We start from the raw sequence: 23,029 nt of genomic DNA on the forward strand, positions 1-23,029 counted from the left end.
GCCATGTTTGGAGGAGGAAAAATGCTGACTATGACCCTAAGAACACCATCCCTACAGTCAAGCACGGAGGTGGGAACACTAAAGATGGGTCATGGATGGGTCTTCCAGCATGACAATGACCAAAATATACTGCCAAGGCAATAAAGGAGTGGCTCAAGAAGAAGCACATTAAGGTCATGGAGTGACCTAGCCAGTCTCCAGATCTTAATCCTATATAAAATTTATGGAGGGAGCTGAAACTTCGAGTTGCCAAGTGACAACCAAGAAACCTTAAGGATTTAGAGAAGATCTGTGAAGAAGAGTGCCCCAAAATCCTTCCTGATATGTGTGCAAACCTACAAGAAACATCTTACCAACAAAGGTTTCTCCACCAGGTACTAAGTCATGTGTTGCTTGAGAATCAAATCCTTATTTTACTAACTGAACTGCAACTTATTTGTATCATGTGTTTTCTCTGGATTTTTGGTTGATATTTTGTCTCTATAATTTAAAATACACCTATGATAAAAATTATAGACCCTTTATTTCAAGTGGGCAAATTTACAAAATCTGCAGGGGATCAAATAATTATTTACCCCACTGTAGATTGTGTGTGAGCAGGGGTGGACTGACCATTCGAGCACTAGGGCACTGCCCGAGGGCCCGGAGTCAGTAGGGGTTCCCATGAGATGCCCCTGGTACCTTTCATTGGCCTTTTCACAGGTTTTTTTGGGTGTGGGCAAGGACACAGGGGCCCCATGATCCCCTATTGCCTGGGGGCCCCATAAGTTGTCAGTCTGCCCCTGTGTGTGAGCATTAAGAATACCGAGAGTAAAGCCTAGTACACTATTTGTTTTTCTTTTATTCAAACCAGCGAGCTGCACAAAAAAAAAGACAGCTCAGGAGGAGCCACAGTACTAACTATCTGATGTTAGTACAACTTTCTCCACTGCTGTGCTATTGTGTTCTGACAGGGAGGACCCTCCCCATCAGAACACTCCGTTCAGCGCTCTCAGCCATTGGCTGAGAGGGATGATACAGAGCTGATCGGCAGACCTTTTTCAGTCATGCCCCTTTTGGCCGGCATCTGTTGGACCGGCTGCCATACACATGGCCCAAATGTCGGCCGGTTCAATAGAAACCTGCCTCTTGACATTCGGCCTGTGTGTACTAGGCTTCATAGAGCTTTTTCTCCTAAGAAGTACTGCAATGAGCCTGATTTAGACCAAGCTACTGTTGGCACACTGGACAGCCATCGGTCCACTGGTCAGTAGTATAGGAATATACTGTTCAAAATTATATCACTAAATGTAAGAGCTTGCTTACAGTATTCTACATCTGTGGACTGTAACTCCTAAAACTACTCCTGTATTTTGGTGAGTACAGGAGCTGTCAAAGCAGGGTATCCTCTTGAGGACAGAAGGATCAATACAATAAAGGCTACACTGGGGAGCTCTATCTCTCTATCTCTCTATCTATCTATCTATCTATCTATCCCTTACATCATTTTTTTACTTTGATCATTTATAAAATACTGATATTATGACTCGTACTTAACTGAGTATTCCCATCTGTTGAAGAACTTCGTTTGGTTTCCATAATAAGAAAATGTTGCATTCAATGTGAATTATATTGAAAAACCTTTGATGGCTGTACCAGCAATCTTTTCCATTTCAGTGTAATCTTTTTACAATGTATTAATGTTATACCCCTTTGATATGAGCCTTTTTTAGCTGTTACTTATTGTTCTGCAGTAAGTACTCTGTTTTAATGCTAGTTTATTCCATGCATTTTACATTTGCTTGAAATACTTCCTCACAATATGGAATTCTTTAAGATGAACAGGATCTCACACAAATCATATATATGTTTGTGTTTAACTTTACAAAATATATTAATTTTAAAGAGCTTTTCACTGTATTTACTTTAAATATCCAGACAGATTTAGGAGACCGATTAGGAAAAATAGAATTTCTCCAGATGCTGAATTGGAATTTGAATTGAATACAGGCTAAAATAAGGCTGAATCCTTCCGTAATTCACACTGGTAAAGTATACCTGTGCCCAGACTATGGGACTTAAAGTACTTACATATTCTTGAAATGTATCTATGACCAAAACTAAAAATCATTGAAGTAATGTGTTATTGAATTTCCATATGTTCTAGCCTAGCTGTTGTGAATAGAATTTTCTGCAAGCTGTTAAACAATCCCACGTGACCAACTTCTTAGAGTGTGGTAAAACAAAATTGACAGATTACAATAAGTGAAACTTTTAACGCAAAGATAGACATTAAAACCCAGTATTGGTTAAAATATGGATTTATTATCAAATTTCAAAAATATGGATGTGTCCTAAAAATCGTATAAGGCTAATAAAGTACTAAAGTATTGTATGTCACGAATTACAGTAAAAACAATCCCTCCATCACTTCACAAATATCATTAGTATAATATCCAATGTTGGTATAATCCAGTGGTTGTATTTGTGAGACTGAACTGAATGTGTTTTGTAGACTTCCCCAAGGGATACAGAATGTATTATAGCAGGGGTCAGTAACCAGTAGATCATGGTCTGGTGTCTGATAGATCAAGATCTGGGCTTGCTGACCCACCTTCCCAGAGCATCAAACATACTGCAATGCAGAGGGAATACTTGTATGGTTGGAGCTGTAGTAGCGAGTAAGAGCTGCATAAGCTGATGCCTCCTCTGTAGTGCTGGCTCCTGTACCATGTGGAGTGATATCAACTGCACTCCACCTCCTATCCCAGATAGCAGTATCCAGAGTGGTGCCAGCAGCAGGAAAGAAGAGATCTTCAGGACAGTGTGAGCAATACACTGGGCATAATAGTATAAGCCTGCTTTCACACTGATATGCTGCGGTTTACCCACAGCATGTGTGCAGTGCAGTTTACCTGCAGATTTCCTGTGGGTTTGTTGCATTTAGCCATAGACATCTATTGCTGTATATCCTGCGATTTTGGTGCACTTTCTGAAAGCGCACCAAAACTCCATACAGTTGCGAGGTGATTGCAGAGTGGTCCCATTTACTTGAATAGGTCATAATTGGCAGGTAGTAGCGCCCAAAGGTAACAGGAGGGTTAATTCCTGCTGCAGCATGTGTACACCTTTGGATGCTGCTTCATTAGCTAAAGGGAGTAGGGATTGGGAGCAGTAAAACCGCAACTCATCTGCAGTGTCTTACCACACCCAAACTTTACGTGTGACTGAGCCCTAAGGGTGCTGCTGCCGAATGCAACTGAGGGCTCATTCACAAAGTAGTGAGCAGGCAAAATGTTGTCTCCTCATCACCTGATTTAAATCCACGATTGCCATGCAATGCACGTGATTGCAAATCTGTACCTTGTGATCTTTGACTTCTCTCATGTTTTCCAGGTAGACCTCTTCCTCTTTAAGGTTGCCTACTTCTGTATTATAGCATATCAGTCTATGATAAAAACAAAGCATGCTCTGCCTCTATATCCAGGAAGGCATTCAGTGGCCTCAAGAGGAGTAATGGGACCAACGAGGACCTTAACCTCTTCGCGCCGACCACGCGCAAATGTGCGGCCTCCCGGCGTCTGGACCTTGACACAGAGCGGCTGCACATTTGCGTGCAATTAAGAAAAACACATGTGCGCTCCCAGCACACATGTCCGGTACTCACGAAAGGTCCCGATCGCCTCTTTCAATCGGGACCTTTCCCGATCATGTGACCGCCATGACGGAGAATCACGGTGGTCACATGACCTTAAAGCCCTGCCCCGCCTTCCGGCTTCTGAAACCCTTAAAGGGCTGGGAGGCGCCGGCGCCAAGGGGTTAAACAAAAATGTCTTGGATATGAATTTACAATGTCCAGTCGAATACTCAAAATAAAGGTCAGGTATTATTACACTTTGCAGAAACAAACATTATCCTACTGAAGGAAAATTAATTTGGGCCCAAGAATCCTCCATACCCTAGGCCTGCCTCAGAGTTGACAGGTTGTTATGTTCCCGTTGACTGAGAAAATACTGTACTGGAAAATTAACTGTGATTTGAGTGTTTCTGTTGTGAATTTTGAAGATTAATTTCTTCACAGTGCTTGAAGTTGAAGCTCTAAAGTAGCTTGTTTAAAGGTTATATCAATCATTAACCTGCACCATATCTTTATGCAATAATTAAAATGTAGGCGTAAAGTGTTGCTAAGCCAATTCATTCACTATATCTGGTCTCCCTCAGTACACAGAACATGGAAGTGCAATTATGTTAGTAAATATAAACTGCTAAATACCTTTTCTCATCAGCAGTAAGAGCAGTCTTGTAACTTCTATCAGTGTCCAGCAGAGCACTGGTTAAAGCTTGTAGGAGGAGTATTCATTCTGCCCTAGGAGGATGCAGAACCCCTGACCTCTGTCTGGACAGTGCTGAATGGCCCTGTGCTGATCACATGCACTCTCCCAAGAAAAAAAAAAACTCTCTAGCAATACACACCAAACTGAGCATGTGCAGAGTGACTTCACATGATATGTCTTATCTGGAGATAAGAGGGAGACAATGAAAGAAGGGGAGGATCAGAGAAGTCAGGATCAAACAACGTTTTTACACAATGCAGAGGATTAAGCCCTTAGGTTCCACAGTGTATTCTTTACTGCATATACAGACTGATTTTACTGTTGTGGGTTTAGTAACACGTTAAATAATGTAGTATGTAGTAACAATGGTATTGTGACAATGCATTTTTATTAGGTATTTTATGTGCAGAGGATGAGGTTTGGGTCAAGAATGGGTTAACAATGAACCCAAAACGGATACAGTGGCACAGCAAACTATTGTGACCATCTGCTGTCACAGCAACCAGCTACCAACAATACACATCCTAGCCTCTGAATTTAGGTAAGGTGGCAAAGAAAGACCAACAGATGTAGATTTATTTATTTATTTTGGGCCAGCCCCTTACTATAAAAAGGCAGGGTTCTCAGCAGACATACTGACAATGTGCTTAGCTGGTATAGGGAAAACAGAAGATTGCTGCTGATAAAGATGCCTTAAAGTACCATATGAATTGCTACCACACCAACAAAAACAAATATTCTCGGTCCTCTACAGTCTGGCTTCCGCCCACAACATTTCACTGAAACTGCTCTACTAAAACTCATTAACGACCTACTAACTGCTAAAATCAATGGCCATCACTCCATATTCATACTCCTTGACCTTTATGCTTCCTTTGACTCAGTCGACCACCCCCTCCACCTTAGTAAACTCCAGTTCATTTGCCTCTGTGACTGCTCTCTTCTGGTTCTCATCCTACCTTTCTCAGCACACTTTCAGCATTACATACAACAACTCCTCCGCTCCTCTTCCTCTTTCCTTTGGGGTACCCCAATGCTCTGTGCTTGGGCCCCTCCTTTTCTCTCTCTACACCTCCTCCCTGGGCCAATTGATAACCTCTCATGGCTTCCAATACCACCTCTATGCTGATTACACCCAGATCTATCTCTCCACTCCCCAGCTCACCCCCTCAATCTCCTTGTGTATCACAAATCTACTAAGCGACATATCAGCATGGATGTCACACCACTCCCTTAAACTCAATCTTTCCAAAACCGAGCTTGTAATATTTCCTCTTCCCCAATTCCTTACTCATGACTTTACCATTAAGATCTACAGCACAACCATTGCTCCTTCCCTCATGCCAGGGTGCTAGGTGTAATCCTAGACTCTGACCTCTCCTTCAGTCCCCACATCCAATCACTGGCTAAATACTGCCACCTCAACCTCCGCAACATTTCCAAAATCCAACCTTTTCTAACCAATGACACCACAAAACAACTTATCCATGCCTTGGTTATATCCTGCCTTGATTACGGCAACTCCCTCCTCACTGGTCTACCATTACATAGGTTAGCCCCCCCTTCAGTCTATTATGAATGCTGCTGCTAGACTCATACACCTTACCAACTGATCAGTGACTTCTGCCCCTCTCTACCAATCCCTTCACTAGCTTCCACTAACCAAAAGTATAAAGTTAAAAATACTAACCACAATATACAAAGCCATCCACAACAGTGCCCCTAGCTACATCGTCAACCCCATCCACAGATATCATCCAAATCAGCTGCTCAGCTCCTCCCAAGACATCTTGCTCTCTAGCTCCCTCGTCACCTTCTCCCACACTCACCTCTAGGACTTCTCCAGAGCCTCTCCCATCCTCTGGAACTCCCTACCACAGTATGTTTGGTCAGCCCCCACCCTGTCTGTCTCTAGACAATCTTTGAAAACTCACTTATTCAGGGAAGACTACCCCATCTCCACCTAAGAAATGTACTGGAGTCACCGCCATCAGATTATCCCCTGCAGCTGTCACCTTTTTTATCACCTCCCCCTTCCTTTAGATTGTAAGCTCCACGGGCAGGGCCCTCCTATTCCTTCTGTACTGAAATGTATTGTACTTGTGCTGTCTCCCTTTATATTGTAAAGTGCTGTGCACACTGTTGGCGCTATATAAATCCTGTATAATAATAATAAAAAAGTAGATGTGGATTATTGCTGTCATGGTTAGGTGTCCAGAGACTAGTAGCTATAGCACTAAAGAGGTTCACATTGACTGGCAGGATAAGTAGATGAGCAGGTCACCCTGGTGGATTATGCAGGCCCTAAATAACAATTGGTCTTCACCAGAGCTCCTGATGGTGGAGATGGGTTTCATTGCATGCTAGTGATAGGTCATGGTCCTCAGGATCGCCCCACCAGGAGGTGAACAAGCCAGGGTCCAGTGGCAGATATAGAAGATAGGGATCAAGCAGAAGGTTAGTCCGTAAACTACAGTAAAGTAAAAGGTCAGTAACAAGTGGTTTTCAGGCTGGATCAAATTAAAAATTCATTGAGGAATAGGCCAAAGGTCCATAACAGATGGTTGAAGGTTGGGATCAAGCAGAAGATTATGTGGGCAGGTGTTCACAGCCCTAATAATCTGGGACCTGAAAATAGTTCATTGCTCCACCCTGGAGACAGGAGGTCTCTGCATAGGAGTCAATAGGACTCCAAACCCTCTCCAGGAGTCAGTGAGGCTGCATGGAGGTAGCCAGAGCTTGCATATCAGCACAGTGCAGGTGCAGTCAGTGACAGAGAGTAAGCTGTGAGAGAGTCTAAAGATCCGTGTGCAGTTTTCTGGAGGATCAGAGCTAAGGCCAAGGCTTGAGGCCTGAAGCAGCTATGTGGCAAGAGTTAACCAGGAGGCTGAAGTATTTTGTTTTGAGATTTATAGTGATGGTGAAAACCCCTAGACGAGCAACTGATTTTTGTGTGAACATTTTCATTTCTTGTTAAAATAGCAATTTTCTGAAATAAAATCAAATTATATTTACTTTTGATATTATCCAAAACATTGTGCCAAGAAAATACTTTAGAGTGTCTACTTTCCAAAAATGTTTTTTGAGTGGTGTTTGTAAAGTCCCAACATTTAGGGCCTCAATAAATTAGATAGGCAGTCAAGACAGCAAGGTTGACAAATTTCAAATATATATGCCATAGTCTGAAGACTCTAACTTTCAGTATCTAAATAACATACACTTAATTGTTTCTTTTTTTAATCAAAGATACAGTATGTAACAGGATATGTTTAGCCTACATTTATGAAGAAAGGTTATCTATTTGCAAAATGGCATTGCAGAAACGAAGGGAAACAGTTTTTTTTTAATGTCTGTCTTTTTTTTTATATATAAAAATAGAAAAGTGGTGATTAAATACCACCAAAAAAGCTCTTTGTTATCTGTCTAAAAAACGTATATAAAATCTGGAGTAAATGTGTTTAACCTCGAAATATGAAAAGGTTTCTTCAAAGTAAGAGCTGTGAAAATGTGAAACAGACTCCCTCAAGAAATAGTTCTGGTTAGCTCAGTAGATTATTTAACAAAAGGCCTTGATTCTTTCCTAAATGCTCAAAATATAACTGGCTAAGACTATTCCTAGGTAATAACACCAGGGGGTGGTTGATCCAGGTAATATTTGATTGCCACCTGGGAAATCGGTAAGGGTTTTCTTTCCCCTGTTGGAGCAAATTGGATAATTATTATTATGGTTATTGTTTTTTTTTTTTTGCTTTCCTCTGGATCAGCTGAGGGTATAGGATTGTGTACATGGAGGGTTTCTATATGTGTGTATTTTTTTTTCTATTGGGTGAACTAGTTGGAGTTTTGTCTTTTTTCAACTACACTAACTATGTACCTATGAAAATTAATTTAGGTTTCTTAATCAAAAAATCACAGTGCTGAAAACTGAAAAAAAAATGTCCTGGATAGGAAGTGGCTCTAACATGCCAGTCTTCAAGTCGTTGATTGTCTTTTTGACTGCAATGAAATAATCCATATTTGGATTTATCTACTGTAAAAATATTTTTTTTTCAATTTAATACTAAAGAATAACTTTATTTAACCACTTCATCTTTTGAAGGTTTTACCCCCTTTGTGACCAGGACATTTTTTGCTATTCAGCACTATGCTGCTTTAACTGGTAATTGCTTGGTCATGCAACACTGTACCCAAATGAAATTTATATTATTTTTTCATACAAATGGAGTTGTTTTTGGTGGTATTTAATCTTCACTGGGTTTTTAATTTTTTACTATATAAAAAAAAAATACTGATACCTTTCATAATACCTTTCATAAATTTATCTATTATAATTTATATTTATATATATATTTGAAAATTGATCAATCCTGGTACAAATACCCCCCAAATTACCCATTTTTGGAAAGTAGACAGCCCAAGATATTTATTAAGAAGCATGGGAAGTTTTTTGAAGTTGCAATTTTTTTGTCATAATTGTTTTGGAAAATGAAGAAAGTTAATAATGTGTTTTTTTTTTTCATTTTTTTTACTATACTGTCACCAGTGCAGTGCAGCATCATCATATGACTGGTGTGGAGGTAATCAGTGATTCTGACTGGTGACAGTGTAGGGAAAAAAAAAAAATTTAATCAGTTTTTTTTTAAACACTTTTTTCTTTTTTTCTACTTTTTTGACATCACCACTAGCTCTGCCCAGTTGTTTACATCTGATTGGTAAATGTCAGATTGCTGTGATTGCTCAACGGGTGTGCATGGGTTAGAGGAAGTCAGGTTTTTTAAAATTTTGTTGAGTTGGCGGTGTCATGACAATGCTGGACACTGTGATTGACGATGGATTTGAATGATGGAACCATTTTTTGGCTTTTTTTTTAAATAAAGGACTTGTTAAAAACTGTTGTTTTTGTTCAATAGAGGGGGCCAGCAATAGGGTTCCCCCTTATTTAAAGGGATACCCTGATGCTAATGAGCTCCCCTGCCCCATATCCCCATAACCATTGGGCCAGGGTTTTGGGGAAGAGTCCCTTGTTCCCATCGGCATGGGTACACTGTCCCAATGCTGAGGGCACGAGGCCTGGTAAGCTGCAGGGAGGGGGGGCACTTGTTCATCCCCCCATTTTCTGCCTTACCAGGCCTGTGCTCGGATAATGGGTCTGGTAGGAATTTAGGGGGGGACCCCACGCTTTTCCCCCCAATTTCTTGGGATTGAGGTTACCCCTAAAAGTCCTACCAGGCCTAAAGGGTGTGGTATGGTTTTTAGGGGGAACCCCAGACACTTTAAAAAAAAAATTCTGTGAGGTCCCTCCTAACCTTCCTACCAGACCTAAAGGGTCTGGTGTGGATTGGGGGGACCCCATGCTGTTTTTTACAAAATGTAATTTTGTAAAAAAAATGTCAGTCCTGACATTGAAATATATGATCTTGAAAAGATTTGAGGCATGATATTGAAAAGGCATGATATTACTTTAACTAGTTGCTGACCGCAGATAGCCGAATGACGGCTGCACTGCGGCCGGCCAGTTCTGGGTGGACGTCATATGACGTCCCCCCAGAACGCGCTCTCCTGCGCGCCCCAGGGGGCGCGCACCCGGCGATTTCCGTGATCGCTGTGTCCTACGGACACAGCTGATCACGAGATGTGGTAAAAGGCCAATCATACCGGCCTTTTACCACGTGATCAGCGGTGTCCAATGACACCCTGATCACAGGGAAATGCAAGTGCCGGTTCTCGGCTGCACTTTCCTCACGCTGTCAGATCGTGAGGAAAGTACTTCCGAGAACCGGCAGTTGTCAGAGCGAGGATCGGCACCGATCATCAGGGCACTGATGATCAGTGCCCTGATGATCGGTGCCCAGCAGTGCCACCCACAAGTTCCGCCCACCTGTGCCCAGAAGTGCGCCCACTAGCTCCGCCCACCTGTGCCCAGCAGATCACCCACCTGTGCCCAGCAGTGCACCCACCTCTGCCCAGCAGTGCACCCACCTGTGCCACTCTGCAGTGTCACACACCTGTGCCCAGAAGTGCCACCTACCTGTGCCCAGCAGTGCCACCCACCTGTGCCCACCCACCTGTGCCCACCAGTGCCACCCACCTGTGCCCACCAGTGCCACCCACCTGTGCCCACCCACCAGTGCCACCCACCAGTGCAGCCCAGCAGTGCTGCCAGTCAGTGCCACCAGTCAGTGCCCAGCGGTTGTGCCAGTCAGTTCCCAGCAGTGATGCCAGTCAGTGCCGTCTATCAGTACCCATCATCAGTGTCACCTATCAGTGCCGCCTATCAGTGCTGCATATTAGTGCCGCCTATCCGTGACACCTCATTAGTGCTGCCTATCAGTGCCGCCTATCCGTGCCACCTCATTAGTACTGCCTATCAGTGCCCTTTAGTGCTGCCTATCAGTGCCCATCAGTGCCGCCTATCAGTGCCCATCAGTGCTGCCTCATCAACGCACATCAGTGAAGGAGGAAAATTACCTGCTTGAAAAATTTTATAATAGAAACAAAGAAACTTTTTTTTTTTTTTCAAATTTTTTGCACTTTTTTAATTCATAGCGCAAAAAGTAAAGCGCCCAGTGGCGATTAAATACCACCAAAAGAAAGCTCTATTTGTGAGAAAAAAATGATCAAAATTTCATATGGGTACAATGTTGCATGACCGCGCAATTGTCAATCAAAGTGCGGCAGCGCTGAAAGCTGAAAATTGGCCTGGTAAATAAGGGGGTATAAGTGCCTGGTAGGCAAGTGGTTAAGCAATGAAAAATGACTGCCCCTTTAAAAACAGCACTTTTTAAATATTTTTCTTCACTGATTCAAATTCCTCAGGGCAGTACCCAAGTCCCCATACCCCTTTTATGGTCAAGAACTTGCATATAAGCCTTCAAAATGAATACTTTTGAATTTACAAGTCCCATAGACTTGCATTAAGTTTGAAGTTCGCAGACAAACATTCATTAGTTTTGAATGTTCAACCACAAACCAAACATAGGGGTGTTTGGCCCATCACTAGTCTTAGATAGATAGATAGATAGATAGATAGATAGATAGATAGATAGATAGATAGATAGATAGATTTCATGCACCTCCACATGAGCCCAAAAGTAGTTGTTTCACATTGAGATCTTATGGTCCTCTTAGATGCCCCTATGTACGTCCCAGGGAAACCATTTTAGTGTATATGCTCTTATGCAGATGACACAAGAAATACATTTCTCTCAGTACTTCTCCTGATAAAAGATACATTTGTTCTTAGGGTGGAGCATCTTTTCTCCACTTTCCTATCACCTGTCCAGTGGGTTACATATTTGTAGTAATACCATTGTAAGCATAAAATATAAAACGCAGCGCTAATAGTCAATAATAAATAATTGGTATAGGGTAAATATCTGATCATAAACTGCAAGAAAAATCAAGTCCTGTGATGGTGCTCCCTGTGTTCCCAGTGCATATGGAAAAATGCGCACTAACCAGAGGCGTATTAAAAATACACAGTGCGTAAATATCATGAAGATCCCCCCTCTCTCTGGTCAGGATATGGACTGGAACTGGAGATAGTGAAGATGAAACGCCCTCCTATGGTGAAGATGGATCCAGAGTGCCAGAGTTCCCCTTTAGGGATATGCGGGTTGGAAATCCTGGATTACAGGTCGTTCCCCTCTCTGAAACTGATGGGTGGATCACAGCAGGGCTCTGAAAATTGAAAGCTCCTGGGAGGGAGCAGAAACCTGATTTCTGCTCCCTCCCAGGAGCTTTCAATTTTGTCGAAGTTCCAATCTTTGAAAATTTCTGTGACATGTTTTCTTTGCCTGAATGAGGATGTAGCACTTGCATTTGATTAATGTCCTTTGCAGTATCTTTATTGCATCACGCTGTTAGATGTTACAATGCTGATACACAATCCATGTCATACATGATTTCTCAATCCTGTTAATGTAACATAATTGACATGTTCTGCTTCTTATTAATGTCAATTTGTTTGGAAAAAAAATTGTATGATTAAAAATATTTATGTTCTGATCTAGTAACTTAAACATCTGTCATTTCTCAACGGTATGCTTCCAATATAGAGTATGGAGATAGGTCCAAACATCCAATGGAGGAGGTAGGGTACATTCTATGCATTTCATGGATCAATGAGGTTAATCTATGAACTGTATCAACAATCTTAATTAGTACAATGCAGCATGAACTATACACTATATTATTGTACACTATATTATTATTATTAACTTATGACGTACATATGAACATCAAAAAGTCAAAGACATTTATACATTCTTAAAAATAAAAGCCATGTAACATCCGCTACCGACATACTACAAGGAAATGAAGGAGGGTAGCAGGGACCAGAAAAGAGAAAAACAGGTGTAACTCTAGAAATACCTCATGACTGTGATATGACTAATTCAGCATTATAATACTCTGAAACTTACAGAAAAAAAAATCAGCATTCATATGTTGCTAATGTCCAGTTAAATAATGTGCCTATAAAGAGTGTTAAAAGTAATAATCCCCTAAGTTATATTCCTCAGTGAGACCCACTATGGGACCTTCAACATCATTGCATTTGAGGAGCAAATACTCACATGATATTACAGAACACATAAGCAACACTTATAACCAACAGAAATGCTGGGTGCCAGCCTGTAAGATAGTCACATAGCCCAGGTGAGACTAATTAATACAGAGACTTTGATAATGGAAAGATCTAAAAGGAGTTCCAAATCATCATACCTCCAATAGACAATGCATTCTCATCAGTGTCTGCAAGTTTCCCAGGTCACAGTCAGCCACAGGTATTTTCCTCCCATCCTTATCAGACATGACTACAATAAAATAATATAATGCCATTTTAACACCTCTACCCCAGTGATCTGACAATTCATACCTTAAGCCATGTCAATCAGGGAACTATAACCTATGCAGGTTTCCTGACACTAACAATGGAGTTTTTGGATAATCAACATTAACACATTCCATGATGATTTGATTAAAGCCCCAGGTATGTCTGTTTTTGCATAGGTATATTGGTCCAGCATAGTTATATAATCCAGTTATACAATTCCCATACAATGTGTTAAATGTTTGGTTATAAAGCAATAACAATTAGAGTATTTCAAAGCCAGCATCTAGAAGTATTATATAGAACTAGTGTACATTATGCAATCATTTTTACAGGGCCACTATGTAAGAGGAAGAATTCTTTATGTGAAAAAATGACAATTTATAATGTCATGTCAAAAGTTAACACTTGCACCGACTGTAATAATTTTTACTAGGCTGCAATGGAAGGGTAGAGACTAGTCAGGTTTTTCATGAAATTAAAAATTGCAGTGTATTTTGTTTCTTAGATTAAAGACTTAAACTACAGATTTGCTGGACAGTATGTATTGTTTTGCTATGAGGCAATTTCAGAAAGAGAGCTAGCAGAATTCATATAGAAATAATAAAAAAAAGAGTGCATATTTTCTCAGACTGAAGACATTAAAGGTTGTACAGATTTGCAATAAGTGTATTTTTCTGAAACAATAGGCAAAAACATTGTACAGATTTGCTTGACAACATGTGCTCCAATTTCAAATGGAGATGGATGTAATTAAAAATTACAATGTCTTTTTTTTTCTAAGACTGGAGACAGAAACAATGTACAAATTTGCAGTAGATTATAAAATCATTTTTATAGGTTATTTCAAAAAGAGAGAGCTGGCAGATTGTATATGGAAATAAACAATTATTATTATTATTATTATACAGTGTTTATATAGCGCCAAAAAGTTTGCTCAGCGCTGTACAATATAGTGGGGGACAGTACATGAGACAATACAGTAACAAAACAATATATGAGAGGTTCAATTCATTTAGATTTTTGGAGACTGGAGAAAGAAAAATTGGACAGATTTGCAGCATAGCTTTTAATCCTTTTTTTAGCATGCAGATGTCACATGGATATAAATGGTCTTTTTTTCTGAGACTGGAAACAAAAAAGGATAGATTTGCTGCACATGTATTCCTTTTGTCCTAGGATGCAATTCCAGAGGGAGAGAGCAAGCATATTTTATCTTTAAATAATTTTTTTTTTTCTGAGACTGAAGACAGAAGAATTGGAAATTCTTGCTGCACTTTGGAGTCTCAGAGAAGCAAAGGAAACTAAGTAGACTAATATGTGATGGCACTGAAGGGAATAGAGTCAACATGGCAGCTTATTCAGCAAAGGTGAGAGCCCCTAGAAGGTCAGAGATGCAGAGTCCAAGTAGCCGCCTGGTCTTCAGCAGAGCAACCACACAAAGTCTTATCGATTTTGCTTCTGGTGGCTCTCATGTTGCTGCCCTCACACTCACCCAAGCAGGCAACTACAGGAGACTAAAAATATAAAATGGATGAGAGTACATATATACAGGGATATGTCTCTTGCAGTCCTTGGGTGCTTGGCTCAGTAGGAGTAATAGGAGCAAGCACATTGTAGAACCTGAGATTCTGGGTTCAGAGGAAGAGTGCAGAAGACTACAAGTGTAGGGAGACTGGATGCACACTGGATTGCTCAGAGAATCACACAGGTTCTGGTAACAAGTTACTGACTGGAACACAAAAGAAATGGTTAAATAGAAAAAATGTGTATACAAACAAAAAGAAAAACTTTCCAAAGTTCTCCTTTAAATATTACATTTTCATGGGCAAAGCATAAAAGACAGCACTGGGAGACAACCCATTAAGAAGAAGGCAGAGAGGGAATCAGATGTCGGAGTGCACAAGAAGCATGGGAATGTTTTATAGACTCAAATTAAACAAAGAAAAAGTTCTTGCAGCATAAGCAGACAATGCTTACTTTACAAGAATAATACAAAACAAAGACATTTTTTAGTTTTATGATGTCAGCACTTATAGCATAATTGCACAAAAAGGAGATTATCAAGATGAAGATTTCACATTTCAACTGATGTGATAAATGCCAATAAAAGTGTTCACAAATCATTTTGTTGGCTTCATCTTCTAAACATAATTATGTTGTAAAGACCACCAAAGATCTGCTCTTTGCATACATCTAACTCCTGGTTCCCATATGCTGGATTTATTATTATAAATGGTGTACCACATTAAAGATCTTTACAATAAACTAGACACAATGAAGAGGCTATACAGTATTGCTACATAGACAGAAACAAACAAATGTGCTGTATTTAAAATTTGGTGTAGTTTACTGATCTATACATTGTAATTTATTTGAAATAAACATACAATTTTCATACATATGTATATACCTAAAGAGAATTCATTTTGAGTGGCAGCATTTATAAATGCTGAACATTATATCATCTTCCAGTTAAGATCATGCCTACTCTGGATGTTAGCTCAGGGACTTCACTAAAGTTTAACATTCAAATAGGAAGGACTTCAGAATATAAAGAAATTTCAAGTGATACCCATTATTGGAAAAGTGTTATTCAATCCAAATCATAAAAAATAACATTACATAGCCACACAAATATTTAAATTTGTTCAATAATCCAGCATATTTGAACACTTATTCAGCACAGTATTAGATTATTTTACTGCTAATTCTACTTTTTGCATAGGCTTCTATTGCTTGTGCTGTGTATATGGAGCCAAAAAAGAGGCTTATGTGAATGGAACCTGTGATCTGCCAACTTCTTCACCTACCTGCTGTGATTTACATTTCAGTCATCATTGAATTACCGTATATTATTGAAGCATATCTGCAAATCCAAGGTAAATATGGACAGTAAAGTATTAACCACCATATGTGAGTTGATTTCATGGTGGGCACAGGGAATTGTTATTGTTCATTTTCTTTTTTAAGTTCCATATTTAGTGTGAGATGAAGAAACACTTTCAAGTCTTCAATTATGATGGGATTCTGTTCAAATTAACTGGCAAAATATATATACTGCTGGGCATAAAAAGTTGCATTCACAATTGTAGCCTGTGATAAATAAATTTAAAAAATAACGAGTATAAAATTTTGGGTTTTATCTGAATTCCCTGCTGTGCTGTAAATGGGGGGATTATACACTATATCGCCAAAAGTATTGGGATGCCTGCCTTTACATGCACATGAACTTCAATGGCATCCCAGTCTTAGTCTGTAGGGTTCAGTATTGAGTTGGCCCACCCTTTGCAGCTTTAACAGCTTCAACTCTTTTGGGAAGGCTGTCCACAAGGTTTAGGAGTGTTTCTACGGGAATGTTTGACCATTCTTCTAGAAACACATTTGTGAGGTCAGGCACTGATATCAGATGAGAAGGCCTGGCTCCCAGTCTCCGCTAAAATTCATCCCAAAGCTGTTCTATCGGATTGAGGTCAGGACTGTTCAGGCCAGTCAAGTTCCTCCACCCTAAACTTGCTCATCCATGTCTTTATGGACCTTGCTTTGTACACTGGTGCACAGTCATGTTGGAACAGGAAGGTGCCATTCCACAAAGTTGGGAGCATGAAATTGTCCAAAAAGTTTTGGTATGCTGATGCCTTAAAAGTTCCCTTCACTGTAACTAAGGGACTAAGCCCAACCCCTGAAAAACAACCCCACACCATAACCCCACCTCCACAAAACTTTACACTTGGCACAATGCAGTCAGGCAAGTACCGTTCCCCTGGCAACTGCCAAACCCAGACATGTCCATCGGATTGCAAGAGAATCATGATTCATCACTCCAGAGAACACATCTCCACGGATCTAGAGTTCAGTGGTGGCCTGCTTTACACCACTGCATCTGACACTTTGCAAAGCATTTGGGGATGTATGGCTTGGATGCAGCTGCTTGGCCATGGAAACCATTCCATGAAGCTCTCTACACACTGTTGTGCTAATTTGAAGGCCACATGAAGTTTGGAGGTCTTTAGCTATTGACTCTGCAGACAGTTGCTGACTTCTGCGCACTGTACGTTTCAGAATGCTCTAGCTCCACTCTGTCATTTTATGTGGCCTACCACTTGGTGGCTGAGTTGCTGTTGTTCCCAGTTGCTTCCACTTTATTATAATACTACTAACAGCTGACTGTGGAATATTTAGTAGCAAGGAAATTTCATGTATGGACTTATTGTACAGGTGGCAACCTATCACGGTACCATGCCTATATTCTCTGAGCTCCTGAAAGCACCCCATTTTTAATTGGAAAATACAAGAAAACTTTGAAGCCTTCCCAGTGTGTTCAGCTCTGGCCACCACAGGACAGCAGCAAGCTTTTCCTGGTTCATTTGAAAACCTCCAGGGCTTATAATGTAACCCAGAAATGATATGCAGCTATTTAAAAGGAAGTGCTGCTATTTAAGTAGACCTAAAGAGTCCAAGGGGCAGAAGTACTAAGCAAAGTATATGCTGCAGAGGCTCAGATGTTTCAGTTGCAGAGTGAATAGAGCTGAAGCACCAGAATCAGAAGGATCCAGGTTCAAAATCACCATTAACATGGGCAGGGTGTATATCTGCAGTCTCCCTTATTCAAAGAGAATCTTCCAGTTTCCAATTAGTCCCCCTTAAATACCTTTACACATACCTTTTAATTCCAGGCCATGGATAGGTGGATAAAACCCTTGTCTTCAGTCAAGATTAAGGCTGTAATGGCTAAAACACATTGACTTTCACTGGCTAGATCACCCTGCATGTATAAAGGAGTAATTTGCTGATCCATACCGTAGTGCCAACTTTCCTAGTGAATGACACCTTTTTCCTGGTATAATTAAGGATGGAACATGCAAGGGTCCTGTGTGGATTTTAGGGGAGACACCATGTAATATTTTTTTAGGTCTAGTATACATTTTTTGGGGAACTTTTTATGCAGGACATTTATCCTGGTATGTTTCAGGAGGAGGGGAGGTGTATTCAAAAACCACCTACCTTACTAACTTATTCCTGTGAGATTCCTGGTGTGAACTGGCACTTAGTCCCCCATTCACCATAGTGTTGCAGTTGTCCACATGCCTGTTAATGTGTTGTGTAGTGCATTAATGTGTATTACTTTAAGGCAATTTCATGTTAAATGGCCTGCTATCACAGAAAATGTGAATGAAAGGCACTGTTGTGCACATAAAAACATAGTAGTTGATTTACTCAAACTGAAGCATGCAAAATCTGGTGCAGCTATGCATGGCTTTGCATGGTAGCAAAACAGCTTCCAACTATGGTTTGTTCAATTAAGCTTTAACAAAAAAAAGGAATCTGAATTATTTCTATGCAGAGATACACAAGATTTTGCACTCTCCAGTTTTAGTAAATCAACCCCAAAAGGTCATTTCAGACTGTGCACTGCAGTAATGGGCAGTAAAAATGCATTTACTGCACATTAGTGCAATACATACAGTAGGTGTAAAAAGGGGCCTTAATATAGGTATGCAGTTACAAAGTAATTCATTATTTAGAGATATAGCATCTGAAATGACATATGAAATTTCTGTGTTTCGTTTGCAACATCCCATTTTAAATTCTGTAAAACTATAACAACTTTCTGAATCAGTAGTATATCATTGTGTTGCTGTACATCGTATCTTATACATGAGAAAAGACAAGCTTTTACACTAGGAAAAAAATATTGAAACACATATTCATGGCAACAGCTGTTATTTAATCCTCCAAAACCTACCCAGCAGTACATCAACCATATAAAAGTTCAGGGTATTAAATATATATAAAATATTCAATCCTGAAAACTACATTTTACTGCTGTACAGCTGTGCTTCTTCATTTGCAGACTTAAACAAGCAGTTTAAAAGTTTTCCAAACAAAACTTTGTAGGATCAAATACCAGAACATCAACATGATTAAGGGGAAGTCATTCAAATAATTACCCAAATGTGGTCATTTTTCAAATTCATACTCAGTTTAAGTCAATCAGCATTGACTAAAGTTAGTTGCTCTACACGTTTGGACATCATCATAGAAATATGTAACAATTTTATGTTTTTGGTAATGTTATATAATATGATAAGCGATCATTTAGATGAAAAGAAAAAAAGTTAAGCATGCACAGTTTATGTCAAAAAGTCCTCTGTAATGTAAACCTTTCCAAAATGAGCTATGTTTTTGTAGTTACACTGCAAATTATTGAAAGCTTTTCACTGCAAAACACTTTTTTTTCTGAACTTGTAGAAATAAAAAAATATAATTTCTTGGGGTCCATGCACACTTTAAAAAAACACTGTTCCAAGAAAAATTATGGGTCATTTCACTAAACGTTACCACATGCAATATGAAAGTCACGTGACTAATTTTTCTGAAATATCACATGAGATAATAAAGGTTTCAATTCATCAAAGTAAAATATCAAATGTGAGGTAAATACCGCACATTTGTTAATATAGTGAGATAAATACTGCAAAAAAACATTAGATAAATCATCAAAGTTGATTCACTAATAAATACTCACATTCATTATTTATCGCCTGGTGTTTTTTGGCAGTATTTTAGAAATGTTCAAAATAACAATTAGTCACCGGTCACATGTGCATGCGATTTCAGCACAATCTCAGGTGCGATTTCTGAAGATTTTATTGCGACTTGTGAAGATTTTCAATGATTCCTTGCAAATTGCATTGCGATTTCAATTATATTCTATGCATGTGAAATCACAATAAACTGCAGAAAAAGTAATGCAAGAATCACTTTAAAAATCGCACTGCAGCAAATCGCACATGTTAAGACTCTAACATTCACATTCATTAGATGCGATTTCAGGTGGGATTTCAATTTGCAAATCGCACCTGAAATCGCACCGGTATTCCTGGGAACTTAGAGGAACTCTGCACTGTCCAGGAAGTGAAAATTATACACTGTATCAGGAATGGAAATAAATTGTAAAATTTCATCAGAGGGAGATCATTTTGTGAATGAAAGTAGACTAGAATGTTTTCATGGTTTCACAATACTTCTGTGTGCCTTCCAGTGCAACCTGCAAAAAAAAAAGTGAAAATAACTCCAAAAATAACTCAAAATGTAAGCACTATATCATAAATAGTTAACGCATTTGGTAAATAATGCATGCTTTTTAATGAATTGACTACTTTTGAGATAAATACCGCATGGGGTTTTATAACTAATCCATTTTGACTGTAGAAGCAACTGATGGTATCCTATGTGTCTATGCACATTAGGTAGTCTAGAGGCGTTTTTTAAGCTCAGGGTTTAGAGGCAGAAAATAAACTCTTATATGTGTTTTATTCAGACTGGTTGCTATAAATACAAATAATGGGGTTGATTTACTAAAGGTAAATAGACTCTGCACTTTGCAAAGTGCAATTGCACTCTGCAAGTACAGTTGCTCCAGAGTTTAGTATATGAGGTAAAGATTTCCTTTGCCAAGAATACCCAATCACATGCAAGGAAAAATAAAAAAAAAGCATATTTTGCTTGCACATGATTGGATGATGGAAGTCAGCAGAGCTTCTGATCATTTACTAAGCTCTGGAGCAACTGCACTTGCAGAGTGCAATTGCACTTTGCAATGTGCACAGTCTAATTGTCTTTAGTAAATCAACCCCATTGATGTCTCCTAGGATGGGCATATGTTATATCACTATTTCCCTGAGAACAATGGACAGGGAAAAATGTGCTCTCATTAAATGAAATGTCTGGAACCCAAATCATCAAAGTATTGTGATATTAGCCCAAATGTAATAGAGGAACATGAGTGTTATTTTAGTCTGTTCCTCTTCAAATCACTCCACTCACAAAAAACATCTGAACAATTTTCAAAATCTCCCTGTGCAATAGCTAGCTTCATTGATAGTTGAAAGCACTTATTATTGCAAGCCAAGTGGTCAGTAAAGGCCTTACACTTGTAATTGATGCTTGAAACACTGCAAATATCGATTTCTTTTTGACCACCATAAATAGGACATGTACACTACTAAAAAAAAATTAAAGGAACACTTTTTAATCAGAGTATAACATCAAGTCAAATAAACTCCTGGGATATTTATCTGGTTGGTTAACCTGCCTGGCGGTATTCCCAAGTGTAGTTCGGGGTAAAGTTTCAGTACCAAAAGCGGTAACCCCGAGCTACACTCGGGAATACCATGCAGCACTGCTCCGGGATCTCTCGATCTCTTACCTTGTCCTGCGCTTCTGCGTTGTCCCTCCTGCAGTGTCCCCGGCAATGTAATCTAGCAGATGGCGGCATCTGTCATCTGGGTTCCGTCCCCTGCAAGGGTCGGGACATACGGAGGACAGAACTGGCGGGAAATTTGAAAATGACAAAAAGTGACATTCACTAAAATCACATAGTAAAACATTACTGTATCAAACCATTTCACATACATTTTGTCCCTAGTGCTTTGTCCTGTGCCCTGCCTGCATTTTTACTGTTCTTTCTGCCTGGAAACTGAGAAATGTCCATGGCGTCCAAAAAGTGTCCCTTTAGGTCAAAAGTGATTTTAGACCAGCTAGAGAGCAGCGATAGTAAATTAGAACCACTTGCAGAATTGAGTGATAATGATTCGTGGGGAAATTCGTCATCAGACACTGAAAACAATTTTGCGACTTTGCTCAGTGATGTGCGAACCTGGCGCTATATTTCAAATTTCATTGTTTTTGGTTTGATTATATTATTGAATTAAATTTATTATTATTATATTTTTATTTTTTATGATTATTTATTAAATTATAGTTTATGGTTTAGTGTTTCAAGTTTTATCCTACCCGGGATGTTTACTAGACTCTTGTTCGGACAGATTTCAGTGAGTTATTCCTAAAAATTACAGGCCTACAATAAAAAAAACTACATATTTCCATGCAAAATAATGTACCGCTTTGAGCGCAGAAATATGGACATAATCAGACCGCTAGGGTAGGCTAAGTAGCAGACCCTGAAAAAGAACTAGCTGATTTAACACAGGTAATGTACATAAACACAGATACCACTTTGCATAACACAGTTAGTAAGAAGTCACAATTCACTCACCAAAGACTCCAAAAACTGACTAGTATCACACTAACTAGGGTGACATATGAGAGTGACATTGACACATGAAACAATAACTGTTAATGAGATTTAGCAGCTTATTGACATTTTCCAAAGCAATACTATCTAGAGCAGAAATGTCCTACCTAACCACTTGCCAGTGGGATGAAACTTAAAGTCTCTCAATGTGGGGGCCCTTTAATCAATGGAAGAGTGCTCACTCTCTGCATGGGAGAGTATTTGTAATCCAGGGGTAGCAGGATAGCACAGTCTCCTTTAAGCAGAATCTTCCAGTGAACATTGCAATAGAAAACAACAACACTTCAACTAATCTTTACCATATAGGTGAAATCCTGATGTACTGACACTTGCTTAGTATATTTAAAGCAGCAAGCTTCTGTGGAGATTTGGAACTAATACACACTTTTCAGCTTCAGCACAAGTTTTGAGGAGACAATCACCAGTAATATACAGAGACAGAGTTCTCTCATCAATCAGCAGCAGGAATAGCTAATTCTGAGCAGCTTGGTCTTTCCAAGATCTGTGTCACTCTGAGAATAAGAGAGCAGGCTTTCTCATGACCATTCTCCAGAGATGAACAGCAAGTGCAGCAATATCAAAATCCCCTTTCATCACAGAGTACTCACTGTTTCTGGATTGTCCTCTTGATAGCATTAGACAGTAGTAGAAATCCTCTCTCTTTCAGAAGCTCCAAATTCTGAGAGACACATGCACTTGAGTGGCTGTAATCCTGAGTGTCAGGCAGGACAATGCTTGGTTTGCACACTGTCCTCCTGCAACAATTCCTCTGCTACACACTCC

Source organism: Staurois parvus, unplaced genomic scaffold (assembly GCF_062004578.1).
Source record: "Staurois parvus isolate SC_StPar_1 unplaced genomic scaffold, SC_StPar_1.0 ptg000019l, whole genome shotgun sequence".
Classification (NCBI taxonomy): Eukaryota; Metazoa; Chordata; class Amphibia; order Anura; family Ranidae; genus Staurois; species Staurois parvus.